The sequence below is a fragment of the Mus caroli genome, unplaced genomic scaffold (assembly GCF_978045245.1).
Source record: "Mus caroli unplaced genomic scaffold, Mus_caroli_1 scaffold_12, whole genome shotgun sequence".
Taxonomy (NCBI): domain Eukaryota; kingdom Metazoa; phylum Chordata; class Mammalia; order Rodentia; family Muridae; genus Mus; species Mus caroli.
In genome coordinates, this window is record NW_028227267.1 from 663,234 (window position 1) to 677,846 (window position 14,613).

Genomic DNA, 14,613 nt, shown 5'->3' on the forward strand with positions numbered 1-14,613 from the left:
TTAACCAATACCTCTGTATCTGTTAAGTGTTTCTATTTCTCTGTGTCTTTATAAAATACACCATGTCTGTGTTACCTGTCTTGAAAGCTTCTAAGAGTACAAATAAATCCTGCCTGCCTGACCACTGTAATAGGTGAACTTACATACAGTCAGACTATGGTGCTACTGAAGCTAGTGTAGCTCGTCCTACTGGGTCAGGAATGAAATGTATTTTTTTTCCGTCTACATCCCATGTACATTAACAACATTTAAAGTTGGGATAAGTTTTGGAACTAATGATTTATAGTGCCTTCCAGACAAGTACATTGAAGAGTCATCCAAAAAAGAAAGAAAGAAAGAAAGAAAGAAAGAAAGAAAGAAAGAAAGAAAGAAAGAAAGAAAGAAAGAAAGGAAGGAAGGAAGGAAGGAAGGAAGGAAGGAAGGAAGGAAGGAAGGAAGGAAGGAAGAAAGAAAAGTAGGCTGACTTAAAACCCTGCATAACTCCCAGAAGTTCATATACTTCTGCACTTAGAGGCACAGATTCTGGGAAGGAAAAATACAGTGTCTCACTAAAGAATTAGTCCACCCATCTCTTTAGCATGACTTAAGCTGAACCATCTTCCTAGGAGTAGTCCTTAGCCAAAGCAATGAAGCAACCCTCTACCCAGGCCAGAGCTGTCTCTATTCAGCAACAGGGTTGCTTTCGTGATGAGTGGTAGCTCGGGTACTAGCTCAGGTAGGGACACTGCTGAACCATTAGGCTTTGGGAGCCTGAGTCACTGCTGCTATAGACTTAAGAGTATCTCCCTGGGCAGTCAGGGAAAAGGACCCTTCCTTGAACCCTGTCTCCTGAGCAAGTCCCCAGATATATCAATAGCAATCATGAAAAGTGTGCTTGGTTCTTCCCTAATCCTTAGTGGGCTCCCAAAGGTCACCTTCCTATCTCTTCAAAAGTCTCAAGTGCCAAGGCAGAAACAAATTCTAGAGTATGGTGGCACAAACCTACTGTTACCCCACACTGAGGGATTCGGAGGCAGAAGCATGGTGGATTTGAGGCCTGCCTGAGTTACATAGAAAATTCAAGGCTAGCCAGCCACATAGTGATATCCTGTTTCACAAGGAACAGGGCACTGCACAGGACAGGAGACATGTTCTTGAGCAGAGAGCTTGGACATGGGGAAGCAGAGGGAACACCTGTAACTTAACTATGGCTTAAAAAAGAGATAAGGCATGAACTTGATTTAGACTCTCTTTTAATCAAAATATTGACAACTTTTTCTTGGGAAGGATGTGGCTTAAAGGTAGAACATTTTACCTAGCAAGTTTGAAGCCCTGTGTTCCATGCCATGCACCTCACCCCCCCCCAAAAAAAATAATAATAAATAATAATAATAATAATAAATAAAGTTCTCTTTTTGAACAATTGGAGAAATGAAGCTACCTTAAGAGATTTTCATTTTTGGTGTGATAACAATGTCACATTAGGGTTTTGGCATTGTTTTACAGTGCTAGGGATGTGATTTCAAGGAGTAGCCCTTACTTTTAGGCTCTGTGTGTTCATGGCCATCTGATTTATTAGTCAAGGAGCCAACTTGCCTTGCCTCTGCCACTATGGCTTTGCTCCAAGCCTGCCCATGCCAAGGTTAACTCAACCTCACTTCTCCTCAGGCATGTCCATCCTCACCTCTGTGTGGTTCCCTGGCTGTGTCTTTCTCACTCTGGTGGTATATAAAGTATGGGTGGTAGGATAGGGGATTCAGACAAATAGCCCTCCTATGGGTTCATGTGGAATGTCAGAAGAGTGCCAGGGCTTGGCCTTATTCAGCTGCTCACTGAGATAATATCCAAGATCAAAACTGCTCTGTAGTCCTCTATCGCTTCCAGAACCCAACCTCAGTCCACTTCTCCCACCACTCGATGCTCAGATATGCTGTGTCCTCAGATCTTGAGGCATAGTGGCCAGGACAAACTTTTCCCAGGCAAATTGTCTGGGAAAGGTAGTACACGCCTTTAATCCCAGAAGACTGAGGCAAGAAGAACTCAAGAAGAGTTCAAGGTCAGCCAGAGACAGGGCAAGTTCCAAATCCTGGTGTGGTGGTACACACCTTTAATCTGGGCCACACTTTCTGCAGGAGGCCTACATAAGGGCGATGGAAGACTGAAGGCTCTCTCTTCTTTGCCTGTTTGGACATAGTTGCCAGCACACCTGTTGGAGCCTACTTCTTCAGAATTCTAGCTTCTACCGAAGACCAGCTGAAGCAACTAGCCTCGTGGGACTGAGCAACTACTAGATTCTTGGACTTCCTATTCACAGTTGCCCATGGTTGGGTTAATTGGACTTCAGCCTGTAAATCATTGCAATAAGTTCCTTTAATACAGAGTGACATTCCATAAGTTCTGTGACTCTAGAGAACTCATAGGAGGTCTATTTGTCTGAATCTCCTATACTACAACCCGTACCTTATATACCACCAGAGTGAGAAAGACACAGCCAGGGAACCACACAGAGGTGAGGATGGACATGCCTGAGGAGAAGTGAGGTTGAGTTAACCTTGGCATGGGCAGGCTTGGAGCAAAGCCATAGTGGCAAAGGCAAGGCAAGTTGGATCCTTGACTAATAAATCAGATGGCCATGAACACACAGAGCCTAAAAGTAAGGGCTACTCCTTGAAAATTCACCATGAAATCTCATCTTCAAGTTTTGTTTAAAGTAAACCCACTAATGATGGTCTTGTCTTAACAGCCTTGTGTTTTAGGATTATCTCCTGTTTTTAAACAGAATTGAAGAAATTGTTGGTAGTAATTCAAATTTTTTTCTTGGGACATGTGAAGTGGAAATTTCTGGTTGTGACATGTGATGCAGACTCACATGGTATTTTACTGAGGCAAAACCCATGGAGGACACGTGATGTTTGGAGAGGGTATAAATAGGACTCAAAAGACAGTGAGGGGCTTGCTTCGGTGGTCTCACATCTTGTCTGATCTTCCTTTCTTTGAAAAAGGCACAGCTGAGAACTCCTCCTGGCAGCATCCTGGCTGATTGCCACTGACTTGTGCCGACTTCGCAGAGGCTGGCAGTTTCTGCTGGATGGTGCTGCCACAGCTGATTCCTGCTTGGTGTCCTGACAATACCAAGCCGGACTGCTGATACCCTGACCAATAGAGATTGGAACCACCCCAAAGCACTACACTAAACAAGTCCACATCCCCTACCTTTGGCTGGTGAGCTAGAAGGAAGTTGAAGCATTTGAGAACCTTAATTAAAAGTAGGTTTTTGTTTTTGTTTTTGTTTTAAATCTAAGCCCACAGACATGTTTAACTATCAAAACCTCAGCAAATATTTCAGTCCTGGAAAAAATCATTTCTACCAGTTTCTTATATGTTCATAAATAAATTCTTTTTCCACCCACAGTTTACCTGGCTGGAAATATCTACAGCTCAAGAAGTATGGCTAACACTTGCAGAAACAACTGGAGACATTTGCAGAGGGCCTGTTGAGTACAGGAAAGGTGAATCTAGCAATACACAAGTACAAGTTTTGTCATCTGCAATTGTCATCTGCAATGGCCATGTATGGTCATTACCTTTTAGAGAGCACAGAGCCCTAGCTGCCATGAGGTTTAGGGAGGTAACCTAACCTCTACAAGAATTTGAGGATCAAATGAGAAAAATCAAGGTTCAATATACAGCCAGCCCATGGGAACTGCCATGACACTGCCTCTGAGAGAATGAGTTCCAGTGTGTGAGTGTGGCCATAGTTACTTACTATGAGGACCTCCAATATTATGTTTCGGTGGACATAACAAGAGCTGGCAATGCCCAGGAACCTTGGAGGGAGCCTATGTAAAGTAAGTTCCAGAACAGTCAGGACTGCATAATAAGATACTGTCTCAACAACAACAACGAAAAGGCAAAGGAGAGAGTGAAAGAGAGACAGAGAAAGACACAGAGAAAGAGGAAGGAGGAGGAGGAAAGGAGGATGCTGGTATGGTGATCCTCACCTGTAATTTCATCATTCAGAAGATACTGAGACATTACAAGTTTGAGATCATCCTGGAGTTTATCCATTCGTGAAACGTTATTTTAAAAGAAAAAAATCAGACAGCCACCACCAAAACAGAGGACAGGAGAGGAGGAAGGGAAAGAGGATGGTAGCAGGGGTCTGAGCACACACATGGGTGTCAGCCACTGCAATGGGATGCCTAACACACAGGGAGGTGGTGTGTAGATTTAATTCACTGAAGCAGAATCCAGGCCAGGGTATGGTTTGTGGGGAAGAATGGCTGGGTGGGTAAAGAACCTTAACCCAGGGCCCTGCTAAGTTGTCCAATGTGTTGGAGCCTATGCCTGGGAGAGTTTTAGGGGTCTTGGGGAAAGTCGTGGGGCCTGTGAACATGTAAGAGGGCCCAGGTAGGAGAGCCAAGGACTCTAATAACCCAAGCTCAGAGGAGCCCTCTCCGAGCTTCCTACGTTTGAGAAATGCATCATCTTCACCCTGAACTCAAAACCTGGCTCAGACGACACAGTACAAGGTTACTCTCTCCAACAGAGTCTACAGCTCCTGGGTACCTTCTCTGAAGTGCTGGAAATAAACCTTGTCAAGCAGAGTTGTAAACTGGGAGAGAAGAAAGCAAGCAGCTCAGCCTGCAGTCAACCTTGGACCTCCCAGAGTTCTGCCCCGCTACACCCTGGGCCCGTTGCCGCGAAGCAGTTCGTTCATGCAACCCTGAAAGGAACCAGAGCGTAGAGGTGAGAATTCGATGGGTTGGGGGGGGGGGGGATGAAAAATGTTTTGTGTCAGAAACTTGAGTACTACCTAGAATTTAGCAAGTGATTTTATGTTATTTCCATACAGGTTTATCATTTAAGGTAATAGTGTTTTAAGTTTATGTTGCACATTTCTTAGAACTGAACATACCACACGCAATTCCTTGATGTAAAAAAAAAAAAAAAAAAAAAAAAAAAAAAAAAAAGTCCCTATGCATTGAGATCCAGAAGGCGCTGCCACTGCTATAAAACAAAGTCTACAAGTAAAATGACTTCACTTCTCTTTAGTGCAAGGAGATGCGTGTTTGCTCGTGGAGAGAAAGTCTTCTTTCTAGTCCAGGGCGAATCCCCTGGTAACTGATTCAGTTTAATTTTATGATGCAAGTTGGCTTTAACTTTGGCAGGGCTTTGCGAATTCCAGCTTTGATGCTGGAGCCCCTTACATCCTGCCTTCTCCATTTAGACACCAGCTTCAAAAATAATCTTTTTGAATATTTAAAAGATCAGAGGACTGTTTAAATCCCTCTTAAGACAGAAACAGGATTGTGTGACCATCCCCCTCTTCAGCAGATGCCCCCACACAGAAGAAGCATGTTGCCGTCTCCTTACAGAAATAGTTCAGCAGCCATCAATTCAGCTTCTGAGGGGGTGGTGTGAGTACCAGAGAGAAATAAAAGTCCTTCACAAAGTTACTGCTGTCAGGAAACTGCATGTGCGGGGGGGGGGGGGGGGGGGGGGGGATGAATTAGGTGCAAATGAATTCTTAAAGAGGGTAGTTTCAGGGCTGAGATGCAATTCACATAACATGAAATTCACCAGTAATGTTAAAGTGTATGATTTACTTTTAATGTTATCATCAATGTTATCATCACAGAGCCACCAGCATTGTCTTACCCAAAAAACTATCACCCCCAAAATAAAGAGTTTATTCATTACTAAGCAGTCAATTCTTAGCCCCAGACAAATTCTAATCTGATTGATCCTGGACATGTTATTAAAAAAGAAAAACATCTGTACAACTCTTTTATGTCTGGCTATTTTCACTTAGCATGTATTGAAGGATAATCCAAGTGGCGGCATGAATCACACTTCTTTTTTTTATTAATACAATTTTTTATTTGATATTTTCTTCATTTCCAATTCAAATGCTATCCTGAAAGCCCCCTATAACCCCCCCTCCCACCAGCCCTGCTCCTCAACCCACCCACTCCTGCATCCTGGCCCTGGCATTCCCCTGAATTGGGGCATACAATCTGGATACTTCGTCCCTCCTTAGAATGGGGAACAAAATACCCATGTAAGGAGTTACGGAGACAAAGTTTGGAGCTGAGACGGAAAGAAGGACCATGCGGAGACTGCCCCATCCCGGGATCCATACCATAAATCAACCACCAAACGCAGACACTATTGCATATGCCAGCAAGATTTTGCTGACATGAATCACACTTCTTATTTGAATAGTATTTCTTTATCTATTCATCTGTTGGTGAACATTTGTTGTTTTTCTACATTGCGACTATTCATGTTCAAGTTTTATGTGGTTGTATTTGCAATTCTATTGGATATACGTGAGCAGAGTCCGTGTGTTTATGGTATTTAACTTAATTTCTTATTTTGAGATTGGGTTTCACTGAGAGTCCAGCTTGACCTCATTTTATCTTTATCACCCATGGGCTAAGATTTTTAAACATGCATCACCACACACAACTAAGTTTAATTTTGAGGAAGTTCAAACTGTTCTCCATGTTTACCCCCTTACAGAAGGCCCATTGCTCCTCCTCCACAGCCCTATTTTTAATTTCTCAGTGAGTGTAAAGTGGTGTCTCAAGGTACACAAAGGATGGGTACTCAAATTACCTGTGATGGTTTCTCACAAGAAATTGTCGTGGTTTGAGTAAGAGTGCTCCCTATAGGTTTATATCTTTGAATGTTTAGTCACCAGGGAGTAGCACTATTTGAAAGTCATGATGGAGGAAGTTTATCAGTGGGGGTGGACTTCAAGGTTTCAAAAGCCCATGACAGCCCAGTGTCTCTCTGCCTGTGAGTCAGGATGAAGCTCTCAAGTACTTCTCCAAAGCCATGCCTACCATCCCTGCATCCATGCTCCCCACCATGATGATAATGGACTCTGAAACTGTAAGCCAGCCCCAAATAAATACTTTCTTTTATAAGAGTTCCTCTGGTCATGGTGTCTCTTCACATCAATAGAATAATTACTAACACAGAAACTACTTCAGTGTTACACAACTAATTATCCTAGTAAGCTTTAAAAATCAATCTGGAGTGCCCCGGCCAGAGGCGGGACCAGAGCCCTAAGGGGCTCGAAATTACGGAAGTTTTGTGCGGAGGGTCGGGTGGCTGCAGGAGTTCCTGCTGGATTTGGCTCAGGAGCTGGGGCTGCCGCTGGGGATCTCAAAGCTGCCATCTTCCGCAGGGTTTGCGGCGGTGACCCGAGCGCGACTCGAAAGCACTGCTGCTGGCCTTGTCTATAGGGGACCCCTCGGATCTTCACCATGGCGTCCACGAACACCAACCTCCAGAAAGCAATAGATCTTGCAAGCAAAGTAGGCCAGGAAGACAAAGCTGGAAACTATAAGGAAGCTCTTCAACTCTACCAACATGCTGTGCAGTATTTTCTCCGTGTTGTTAAATATGAAGCACAAGGTGATAAAGCCAAGCAAAGTATCAGGGCCAAGTGTACAGAATATCTTGATAGAGCAGAAAAACTAAAGGAATATCTGAAGAAAAAAGAGAAGACACCACAGAAGCCCGTGAAAGAGGAACAGTCAGGCCCAGTTGATGAGAAGGGGAATGACAGTGATGGGGATGCAGAATCTGATGATCCTGAAAAAAAGAAACTGCAGAATCAACTTCAAGGTGCCATTGTTATAGAGCGACCAAATGTAAAGTGGAGTGATGTTGCTGGACTCGAAGAAGCCAAAGAAGCTCTTAAAGAGGCTGTGATTCTGCCTATTAAGTTCCCTCATCTGTTTACAGGAAAGAGGACACCTTGGAGAGAAATCCTATTATTTGGACCACCAGGAACAGGAAAATCTTACTTGGCTAAAGCTGTTGCAACGGGAGCAAACAACTCAACATTTTTCTCAATAACTTCCTCTGACCTTGTGTCTAAGTGGCTGGGGGAAAGCGAAAAACTGGTTAAGAACTTAGTCCAGCTTGCCAGAGAGAACAAGCCTTCTATCGTCTTCATTGATGATATTGATTCTCTGTGTGGTTCCAGAAGTGAGAATGAGAGTGAAGCTGCACAGAGAATTAAGACAGAGTTCCTGGTTCAAATGCAAGGAGTTGGTGTGGACAGTGATGGAATTTTGGTTCTGGGAGCTACAAATATACCCTGGGTTCTGGATTCTGCAATTAGGCGAAGATTTGAGAAACGTATTTATATTCCTTTGCCCGAAGCCCATGCCTGAGCAGCCATGTTTAGACCGCACTTGGGCAGCACTCAGAACAGCCTCACAGAAGCAGACTTCCAAGAACTTGGGAGGAAGACAGATGGCTATTCAGGAGCAGATATAAGTATCATTGTATGGGATGTACTTATGCAGCCTGTGAGAAAAGTTCAGTCATCTACTCACTTCAAAAAGGTTCGTGGACCCTCAAGAGCTGATCCTAACTGCATTGTAAATGACCTGCTGACACCCTGCTCTCCAGGAGATCCAGGGGCTATTGAAATGACATGGATGGATGTTCCTGGAGATAAACTCTTGGAGCCAGTTGTTTCCATATGGGATATGCTGCGGTCCCTGTCCAGCACAAAGCTGACAGTCAATGAGCAGGACTTCTTGAAGCTGAAGAGGTTTACAGAAGATTTTGGCCAGGAAGGCTAACACAAAGACAGCAAGAACATGTCTATGCTGCATTTCTTCTCTTTTGTAGGTATTTTGCCTTTCTTGGATTACATTCAGATTATTTCCAGCAAAACTCGTTTACCCAGGGAAACATACATGTCACTTGAGTGTTCCTTAAGTCTGTCTTGTCCTTTTCCTTCACTGTCTGTTAAATTCCCTAATTCACAAACATTGTTGAGTTGTAAGGAAAGCAACGATGGTATGAGGAACAGCAGAGTGGGGGCATCGAGGAGCCTCGCCCGGCTTCATGGACAGCAGCTAGGATTCTCATGAGTGCTCATTCAAAGAACAAGGCCTTTTTTCTTTTCTTAAAAATGAAATCGAAATGGGGCTAAAGCTAATGGTATATAAATGTCTTGAAAAAAATCTTTAAGCATTTTATCAATGTAAACTTATTGCTTTATTAAAAATTAAGAATGGTAGAATCTTTACTCTCAGGGATAGGCAGCAAAACGCAGAGCACTGATGAATTTAGGGTTTGTGGCACAGACAGTGCTCCTGTTGAGTTTGTAGTGGGCTAGTTTCTCCTGTATAGATTAAAGTGATTCTTTTAAAGCAGTGGGCTTTTATAACTCCATGACTCCTTCCACTGTGCACTCGATACTTTCTAAATCAGTAGTCATCTTTGCCTTGTCTACATCAGTGTCTTTTATACCCAAGATTGACCAAAAGAGGTAGCAAACAAGCACTCATTTTTGGATAATTGTCATGAAATACTGTGGATATTAGCCCAGAAACTTAGTATACCCGAGATATAAAAGACAATTTGTAAAACACATGAAACTGAAGAAGAACGAAGACCAAAGTGTGGACACTTTGCCCCTTCTTAGAATTGGAAACAATCACCCATGGAAGGAGTTACAGAGATGAAATACTGTAATGGGAAACTTTAATAAGAAAATGACTTTCTTCTGGACTTTGGGATGTTTCCTGTGGATGATGTGTGTGTGTGTGTATATATATATATATATATATATATATATATATATACACATATATACACATATATATGTATATATATGTATTTTTTTTTAAATAATAGCGAGAGTCATGTCTTTCACTTTTAAGTTCAGGGAGCAGTTTGTTCTAACCACACAAACATTCTCAGTGTGGTATTTCATGGAGCTTTAGAGACAAACTAATGTCTCATTACATAATGAAATATAAACATATTATTGTTTATATTATTGTTATTTTAAACATTGTTATTTTAATGTCTTCAAATACATGATCTGAGGGTGTATGTCACATACTTGTGTACCAACTCATAGTTGTGCCTTGGACATTTGCATTGACTACCTGCAAACAATTACTAGGTTAATTAGAATTGCTATGCAGTTCTACCTTGCTAGTGCTACACAGTAATTGCATTTTAAAGTATATTTGCACATTTTACATGCTATGCTATATGATTGCCTTTGGGTTTTCTGTACAGGGCCTCTCTCCTCCATGGCTAATAGTCCTACCTTATGCCAAAAGTTTGTGGCACAAGCCATTCAACCTGTGAGACAACAATGGCCTATGATCTACATCATTCATTTCACAGATGTTTTGATGGTGGGAAAAGACCCCCAGGATTTGCTTTTGTGTTATAGAGATTTACAAAAGGCTTTAGCTGAAAAGGTTTACAGATAGCTCCTGAAAGGATACAAACCCAGGATCCTTGTAATTATTTGGGCTGTAGACTTACTAATCAAGCTGTTTTTCCCCAGAAGATAGTTATTTGCAGAGACAACTTAAGGACTTTGAATGATTTTCAAAAATTGTTAGGTGATATTAATTGGCTTTGCCCCCTACTTAAAGCTTATTACAGAGGAGTTAAAACCTTTATTTGATATTCTTAAAGGGAGTTCTATCCTAACTCCCCTAGATCTCTAACCTCAGAAGGATTGCTGGCCTTACAGCAAGTGGAAAAAGCTATTGAAGAGCAATTTGTCATTTATATAGATTACTCTTTGCCTTTACACCTGTTAATTTTTAATACGATTCATGTGCCTACAGGATTGTTATGGCAAAAGTCTCCTCTGATGTGGATACATTCGAGGATTTCTCCTAAATGTAATATCTTGCCATATTATGAAGCAGTAGCCCAGATGATTATCTTGGAAGGAAGCAGGCACTAACTTATTTTGGCAAAGAGCCAGATATTATTGTTCAGCCTTACAGCGTAGGTCAAGACACTTGGCTGAAACAGCATAGTACAGATTGATTGCTTGCTCAAATTGGGTTAAAGGAACTATAGATAGCCACTACCCTCAAGATAGGCTGATAAAATTTTTGAATGTACATGAGGTGATATTTCCTAATATGACCTCTTTACAACCCTTACACAATACTGTTCTGGTGTTTGCTGATGGTTCCTCTAAAGGGCAAGCTGGATATCTTATAAATAATCAACAGGTAATCATAAAGACTCCTGGCCTCTCAGCTCAATTAGCAGAATTAACAGCAGTACTGAATGTCTTTCAGTCTGTGCATGAGGCTTTTAATATTTTTACTGATAGTTTATATGTTACACAATCGGTACCCTTATTGGAGACCTGTGGTACATTAAACTTTAATACGTCAGCAGGATCCCTGTTTTCACAATTGCAAAACATCATTCTTGCCTGAAAACACCTGTTCTATATTGGCCACATGCGATCTCATTCTGGTCTTCCTGGACGTTTAGCTGAAGACAATGATTGCATCAACAGAGCTCTAATAGGAGAAGCCTTAATTTCAGATCCTGTTGCTTTGGCCAAAGGTGATCATGAAAAATTTCATCTCTCTAGTCATACCTTAAGGCTCCGACATAAGATCACTAAGGAGCAGGAAAAAATGATTGTAAAACAATGTCCTAAATGTATTACATTATCTTCAGTGCCACATTTAGGAGTTAATCCACAAGGTCTTAGGCCTAATCATATTTGGCAAATGGATGTAACTCATTATGCAGAATTTAGAAAATTAAAATATATACATGTTTGTATTGACACTTGTTCAGGATTTCTTTTTGCTTCTCTGCATACTGGAAAAGTCTCCAAAAATGTCATTGATCATTGCCTACAAGCCTTTAATGCCATGGGATTGCCTAAACTTATTTAGACAGATAATGGGCCATCCTATTCTAGCAAAAATTTTACTTCATTTTGTAAAAAAAAATTGGCACCAACATAAAACTGGAATTCCCTATAACCCCATGGGACAAAGAATAGTGAACATGCTCATCGCACTTTAAAAAATTGGCTTTTAAAAACAAAACAAAGGCAGTTATATCCCCCAAGGTCACCAAAAGCACATCTTGCTTTTGCTTTATTTGTTCTAAATTTTTTGCAAACTGATGTTAAAGGTCAGTCTGCAGCAGATCACCACTGGCATCCAGTTACTTCTAGTTCTTATGTCATGGTAAAGTGGCGGGACCTATTAACTAATGGAATGGAAGTGTCCAGACCCGGTCCTAATCTGGGAAAGGGCTTGGTCTGTGTTTTTTCACAAAAAGAAGATGGAGCACAATGGCTGCCTGAGAGATTAGTTGGTCAACTGGACACAGATCCTGAATCTTCTAGTAAGTATGACTCTAACCTTGATTATGGCTAAAAATCCTCTTTAGCCAAAAAGTTAAATTGGAACACAGCCTCCACTCCCAGGGAAGCTGTAGCTGTTCTGAAATTCTCAAAGTCTCCTCCCCCACACCAGGAGCTCTAAGTCTAAGCCTGATCATTGCTAATTTGCAATTGAATGGAGTACCTGGACTTTCCCAAAGAAGCTTTTGTATTGTTGCTTTTCACTGTCTCAACTTTGTTTTTCAAACAGGTCAGTCAACACCCTTCAGCCTGACTGCAGCAGGTGTGCATCCCTGCCTCCAACAGTGCAGGTGGCAGTTATTAATCTTCATTCAAGAAGCATTCTAATACATATTGTGGCTTTTGGTCTGATTTGGGAATAAGGTTTACTATGAGGGCTGGACAGTCTAAGACAGGCACCCAGATCTTGGAATCTTATCAATCTAGACAGAGATACATGCCAAGAGGCCATGGTTTATTAATAATACACCACAGAGCCATGTAAAGAATTGGAGGCAAAAGTTAATGTCTTAGAAGTAGTAGTCTTAACAATAGGGCAGAACATAACATATATTAAGGCTAGAAAGGCAGAAATTTCAGATATTAGCAATAGTCACTCAGACACTTGGAACATTGCTGAATTGGCTAGAGATTAAAAAAAATAACCTAAGTGCATTAAATCCCCTGGATTGGGTTCAATATATTATCCTACTTGCTATTATTATTGACATTGTTTTATTAGTAAATCGTTGTGTTTCCACTCATCTTTAGAGCACTCCTGAGATCTGTAGCTATGATGAGGCGAGACATTCCGGAACTTCGGCAGAAATATAAGAATGGGGGAATGCTATGCACACTCCAGTGAAGTTTGCTTGGCAGGCCGAGAGGCCTGGGAGCACTCACGAGACAAAGAGTTTCATTGAAACTCACCTCCTGGAACCTTGCCGTTCTCATAACCCGTATATTCTTACCCTATCCCCGCGTTAGTCTGGTGTACGGATCCATGTGCTCTCTTTTAGTATTATCTTATTATAAGTGCCTTTTAAGATTGAATTGTGACATAGCTAGCCTTCGCCAGTGTTCCAACGTCCTAGAAAGACCTTGAAGCCAACAAACTTGGAATTCAGTAGGAATTCAGTAAAGAAATTACCTATTCAGTAACTAATTAAACATTACAAAAGACAGAGCCAGCAGCTCAGGCCTGGTCTACAGAGTGTTTACTAAGGACAGTAGCCAGTCTTACCCAAACAATGGTTTACCATGAGAAAAGTTAAGGAATCCCACTGAGACAGGTTTCTACACTAGGCCCAAAGAAATCAGGCAGAACTATAGAGCATAAATAAATTTTGTGCCTCAGTCCAGCCTTTTTTAAAAATATTAATAACAGAGAAGAAATTGTGAACTCCACCCAGCCTGAAGCTGGCTGAACCAGACCTCGACTTTGCTGCCACTAAGGAGATTACCCTGGGTGGAGCCTGCCTCCCTAAATCACTCTATTGTTCAGCCACTGTCACTGCTACCTGCTGGGAGTTGGCCTAGCTATTCAGGAGACTACACCCTATCCTGCACATGGTCACCTGCAGCTGGGCTCCAAGGATGAATTGGCAGGAATGGGCCTCCCCTCTCCTTTATAAAGTGTGTCCACCATTAAACATTTGAGCCTTGATCAGAATATTGTCTTGGCTACATTTCTCTCTTGTTCACCTAGTTTCCCTTTCTTTCAGTGCCGGCCTGCCACTCAGGTGTACCCTGTCCATGTGAGCTGCTAGACAGCTCACAACACTGTATAGACTATTTTTGTTGATAGTCAATGAAAATTATAGGCTTGAAATAATACTGTTTCTATGTGAAGTAAATTGCTATAACCTAAAAAAAAAAAAAAAAAAAAAAAAAAAAAACCTGATGGGGCTGGAAAGATGGCTCAGCGGTTAAGAGCACTGACTGCTCTCCTAAAGGTCCTGAGTTCAAATCCCAGCAACCACATGGTGGCTCACAACCATCCATAATGAGATATGACACCCTCTTCTGGTGTGTCTGAAGACAGCTACACTGTACTTACATATAGTAAATAAATAAATAAATCTTTAAAAAAAATCAATCTGACACAACCTAGCATTGTCTGAGGCAGAAAGTGCCTGGATCAGACTGGCCTGCAGGCATGTCTATGAGCGATTCTCCTGATTTATAATTGATGCAGGAGGGCTAAACCCACTTTGGGCAGCACCATTCCTAGGCAGTAGGTCCTGGTTGTATAAGAAAGCCTTTGAGTGAGCCAGCAAGCAGCCTTTCTCCATGATTTCCACTCTAGTCTCTGATTTCCCTACATGTCTGTGACCTGCAAGCATAATCTAATATGAACTCTTTTCTCTCCTGAGTTGCTTATGATCAGGCTGTTTTGTCACTGGAAAGAAAACGGGGATGCCTTATAACTTAATGCTTACTTTTTCATTTAG

At 41.7% G+C, this 14,613-nt stretch overlaps 1 pseudogene; it reads left to right on the plus strand.

Moving 5' to 3' along the window:
* Positions 1-7,230: 7,230 nt before the first annotated feature.
* On the plus strand, positions 7,231-8,767 carry LOC110309815 (vacuolar protein sorting-associated protein 4B pseudogene; annotated as a pseudogene).
* Positions 8,768-14,613: the final 5,846 nt, after the last annotated feature.